The 5,692-nt window shown below is 42.9% G+C and overlaps 1 protein-coding gene across 1 annotated transcript in view; it reads left to right on the forward strand.

The window, feature by feature from the left end:
• Nucleotides 1–5,579: 5,579 nt before the first annotated feature.
• Nucleotides 5,580–5,692, forward strand: part of DNAAF5 (dynein axonemal assembly factor 5) — a 61,058-nt gene continuing 60,945 nt past the window's right edge. Inside the window, exon 1 of the mRNA XM_019512901.1 lies at nucleotides 5,580–5,669. The gene's annotated coding sequence lies outside the window, so the exon portion shown is untranslated. The remainder of the gene's footprint in view (nucleotides 5,670–5,692) is intronic.

Below are 5,692 nucleotides of genomic sequence, written 5' to 3' on the forward strand. Positions count from 1 at the left end.
GAAGGGAGAAATGCAATTAATTAGGGATTAAAAAAAGGGTGGGGGGGGGTTAGCCACAAGCCACTAACAGTGGTTTGTCTAGGCTAGATGCCAGGAAATAATGTTAACCACATGCTAATTAAGTATATGAGCTGATTTGTTTTCTAATGCACTTCATTCTTCCAGAGTGTGGAACATACTCTCACTAGTCATGGGATAAAAGAGTAATAATAAGATATCTCAAGGATCAGTCCTAGGACAAATATAGCGTAGGTAGTACTAAGGTAGACTATCAAGAACTTTGGGGTCCTAACCAAGCACTACTGTAAAACAAATTCAACATTGGCAATTGCACAGTAATTTGAAAAGGAAAATATAAACACCCTGTACAAATGGATGGCACTGTGGATACAACAGTCCGATAACTGTTGAAAGCATCATAAAAGTAAACCAAATGTAGGCTGCATAAAGAACAAGATATAAACCAGTACTAAAAATAACAAAATGCTATTATGGGAAACGATGCCACATTCTCACTGGGATTGTTATAGATCAGGGGTGGCCATTCTGTCCGGCCTGTGGGGCCCCTAAAAAATTTAAAAAATTAATATTTATCTGCCCTGGGCTGCCTGTCACGCGGCCCTTGATGGCTTACCAAAACTCAGTAAATGGCCCTCTGCCCAAAATAACTGCTCGCCCCTGTTATAAAGGCACAGATTCGTAGATGTTTGGGTCAGAAGGGACCTCAACAGATCATTGAGTCTGACCCCCTGCCTAGGCAGGAAAGAGTGCTGGGGTCAGATGACCCCAGCCAGATGCTTATCCAGCCTTCTCTTAAAGACCCCCAGGGCAGGGGAGAGCACCACCTCCCTTGGAAGCTGATTTCAAATTTTGGCCACCCTTACCGTGAAGAAGTTTTTCCTGGTATCTAGCGTAAATCTGCTGTCTGTCAGTTTGTGACCATTGTTCCTTGTTATCCCAAGAGGCACCCTGGTGAACAGAGCATCTCCAATCCCTTGCTGCATCCCCCTAATGAATTTGTAGACGGCCACAAGATTGCTTCTCAAAGTGATGATTATGTTCAGTTCTAAGCACCCCATCCCAGGAAAGGCAAAAGGGTGAATCAGAGGGCCGATAAAATAATGAATGAAATTAAAAGATTTCTATATAATAAGAAATGAAAGAGATTGGGACTGTTTAAAGGAAGGACAGTAAGGTGGTAGACGATTGATAGAGGTATATAAAATAATGGAAAAATAAGACCTGTTTCCTATTAAGAATGGATTCTCTTTTCCAGTGCAAAGCCTCAGGACTAAAAAGAGGCCATACACTTGCTTGAACTTGATGTAAATAAGGCTCATTAACTACAAGAACAGTGTGTGCTAAGCTTTTCATACTTTGTTAAGGCCTGTTCCTTTGTTTCTTAAAGGCCTAATGCCCCTAATACCAGCTTTGAAATCGATAGGACATAGTTCAGCGCTGCTTTAGAAGCCTTGTAACTGAGGGCTTCCCGTCAATTATGCAGTTAAATGAAGTATGGAAATAAACAGTAGGGCCGAGAGCTCCCATGCACTGAAGCAATGTGTGTCCTTCACGGGAATGTCCATAACCAGAGTTTGTTACAAATCAGGACTGGCATTGCTTATGAGATTCTCATGTGAGACAGTGATAAAAACCTTACTGAAGTCAAGATTCTGCCTCCCACAAGCCTTTCTATCCAACACTGCATTCCTCCAGGCTCCAAGCAGATTGCTATTCTGACACTGGCAGGGGAAAACAAGAGAGAGAGAGATTAAGTACTTTGCCCAAGGTCACACAGAAGGTCAGCAACCAGCAAACAGGGCAGGAGGGGATCCTTAGCTGTGAATTGCTGTACCGTGTTACAGAAAAAGCCTTCCGCCTCCACTTAGGTCACCTTGATAAATCCAATTGCAGAACTGGGTCCAACAGATAGCGGACCACTTTACATTCTGCATCATCTGGATCAATGTCACTGCCTATCAATGTTTCTGTGGAAATCTGAAAGTTCATCTGGGGTCTTTTTCACAGCCTCTGTAGCCTTTCAGGAGATGGAATTGTCCCAGAAACAGCAAGCAGAAACAATGAAATGCAGTTACTTTGGGGATCAGTATCAATATCAATGGTAAGTAGTAGAGCAGAGCTTTCATTTTTTAATTCCTCTGGATGCTTATCTTTAGGGGACTGCTGCCTCACAATTTATTCAAGCTACAGAATCACATATGTGTGTCATTGTGTTCAATTCTGTCAGATTAGTAGCAAAATATGGCACAAAGCACTTCCTTTATTGACTTCACATAGGAGACAGGACAGCAAGGTCCTAGATCAATCATCTGTGGTTTCTCAGTGTTTTAGTGTTCCTGACAACTCCCTGAAATAGGATTTTTGTTCCAAATGTGAAAAATCGGTCCCGGATCAGCACCCAGCAGCAGCCTGACAAGACCCTGTGTTTGCAAACCAGGCTAGTGGCATGTCCCGGGAACCAACCAGCTGCCTTCAGCTTCAGGGCTGGGATCAGTAACTCAGAAACTAAGTAGCTGCTGCCTATTTCAGGGTTGTCAATAGAGGCCCGGGGCTGCGACCTGCTGTTTTCTCCCTGGAAGGCTGAGCCCCAAGTTCATGGCAGCCCCAGGGCAGTCCCCAGAACTGCACCGACTCCTCCAAGGCCACATTGCAACCCTGTGTCAGAGCCAGGCATTAAACACAAGAGCCTGGCTCCCTGCTTTAACCGTGATTCCCATCTGCCTCCATAGCCCCTGTCCTCTGCAGGGAGCGAGGCATCCAGCACTGTCAGGTCTTAAATATGAAATTATCATATTGGAAGCTCAAAATTATCATATTTGCTGAAAAACTATTTTACACTGAAAAAAATACACAAATAAGCCTGCAAATAAGTCTTCTTATTTACTTTATACTGCTCACCGCAAGTCACCAGTGAGCGAGTGAGAACTGGGTCATCAAAGTTGAAGCATTTTTACAGTTTGAGGCAAGTAAGAAAGTGCTGGTAACAAACCCAAAATGCTATGACCACTAAGGTGGTTTTCCCAGGGGTAGATGGCTGCTTTTCTGGCATGGGGTAATGTATAATTAACCCCCACTTTCATTTCCAGTTGGAATTGGGTTTTATGCCTACTTTATGGAAATGGGAGACTCCTCCCCAGCTTGCTCATGCAGCCTTGCAGCTGACGGCAAGTGAAACTTGGGGGCATCCAAATGCCAAGCCTCTGGGCTTAGGCCTGCACATAGGATGATTTGGAAACATCTTAAGCCCTGTGTGGGGTTGGAGGATGTTTGCTGGTAGTATGGCCATTTACGGTTCTTGAATGACTCCTGGATTTGGAATTGATTTGGCTGATTTGGCTTGGAACACAAAAAAATTTCTTTAAAAAAAAAAAAAAGTCAGTTAAGACTTCCTGAGAGTGACTTGGGTTTTGCATATACTACATTAAATTAGCTACCCCAAACATTATCGGGCATTTTGAAAAAATTTTTAAAGAGAATTTTTTTTGTTGCAACTGTCTAGTTGATCTAGAGCAAAAGCTCTGTTATCCAGCACCCATGGGGAATCGAGGATGTCGGATAAGCAAATGTGCCTGTTACCTGAGAGTCATCTTTGCCTGGTTGGGCAAAGATGCCCCTCCCGCTGCATCTGGTGCATCAGTGTACTGGCGGATAGGCACCACGCCACCTTTCCCCTGGTGTCGGTGTGCCAGGAAGAGGGGCTCTGCATAAGCTGCTTTGCCCCAGGCTGTGGCCTAAAGCGGGACTTGGCAAAACTGGAAGTCCCACTTCCGGTTTCACTTTTGCCGCATCAACCACTGTGCTGCATACATTTTGAACACGGTTACAGGTTTCCCTCGCTTTATGTGGGTTCTGTATGTGCAAATTCACTCTTATGCAATGACCTTTTTTATACCAAACATTTGCTATATGCGAGGTAAATTCACTCTTATTTGATTGGTGGGGTAGAAGCCCGCGGTCACCTGCTTTATGCACTGCATCGTGGGAGTGACACACACTAAAATATAGTCTCCTCTGTGGATCTGCGCTTATCGCTTGTTGTCTGCAACACGTGTTTCTGTAGTTGCCATCCCCATTATGATGGTGCCCTGTGCTTGCGCGTACTGTTTGCTGTTGGTGAGTACTAAAATTGTCTTGTAAAAGTGGTAGAAATGGGTTTGGAGGTCAGTACAGTCGAGGTTTTGGAATGCATCCTTATTTGTTACATCACAGAGTGGGCTCCCTTTATGTGAATTCAAGTTACGCACTGTTTTCCAGGAACGCATGTACAGCAAGGGAAATCTGTACTGTTATTGACCATCCATTGTGCAAGGGCTGAAATAAGTGTACAAATAGGAGGATGATTTTTTTTTAAATTAATACAAAGCACACCCCAAAGCACCATAGATATCCCATTTCGGGATCACAGAAACATAAACTTACAAGCATAAACATAAACAATCAAACAGGATCATGATTTTTTAAATTTTTTTTTCTTAATATAGAAACAACTTAAAACCCATCAAATTCATAACAAACCTTCAAAGTAACATCAATACCTCATCTCAGGCTCCCCAAAAAAAAAGAACACACACACAAAGGAAACCACCAAAGTACATACATAAACAAGCTTCAATTAACACAAGTCTCCCATCTCGGGTTTACAATGCAATCCACGTATTATCCCGTATCACTCTGCAAATTCCACCCCATTTACCATGACATATTTGAACCCTGATCAAACACAGTCGTGATTCTTTTGTTTTAAATTAAACATGGAAACAACTTAAAAACCATTAAACTCATGATAAACCTTCCAAGTCATACCGATAGCCCATCTCGGACTTGCAAAAAACACAACACACCATAAAGCACATCCCAATGCACAAATAAAACAAACTTTAATGAACACAAGTCTCCCATCTGGGGTTCACAATGCAATCAGTATTTCATCCCGTATCACTTTACATGTTCCATCCCATTTACTATAATATATTTGCACCCCGATCAAACAGCATCATGATTTTATTTATTTAATATCAATTAATAAAAGTTGTGTTTTAATATCAAAGAGGATCACAGTTTTTTATTAATAAAGTATAGAATATCAAATAATCTGCACACACAATCTCAAATTATCAGATTAAATCAACACAACCGTCACCTACCCCATCAAATAATTTAAGCAAAAACACAATCATTTTGTATCTCCCTTCACAACAGATTTCTTTCAAACTCATATTCTCATCATTTCATTTACAACACCTTCCATTAATTTTTTTCCAAACACATATTTCCTTCCACTAAACAAAAGCAAAATACCTTTATATATCATATTTCCACCCTCTTATTTAATTGAACACCAATTTCTTTTCCATATTTACAATCCATGCCTTCCTAACTTTCTAATTTATTAAACCAACTCATTGTGGTATCAACCAACTTTATTGGCAGCCCTACCTGTCCGTGTCCGTGCCCGCGCTGCCAATAAAGCTGGTTGCATGTTGACGCTGCCGTAAAGCAGGCGCGCCCCGCTGTAAAAAGCGGCGGCGTCCCTAGCAACGGGCCTCCTTCGTGACGGCAGCATGGCGGAGGGCGAGCCGCGTGGGGCCGCCGAGGTGTCCGCGGCGCTGGGCCGGCACCTGAGCCGCCTGCAGGAGCCGGGCAGGGAGGTGCGGCTGCGGGCGCTGAAGGC

Source organism: Gavialis gangeticus, unplaced genomic scaffold, assembly GCF_001723915.1.
Source record: "Gavialis gangeticus isolate Ggan-Ray unplaced genomic scaffold, GavGan_comp1, whole genome shotgun sequence".
Lineage (NCBI taxonomy): Eukaryota > Metazoa > Chordata > Crocodylia > Gavialidae > Gavialis > Gavialis gangeticus.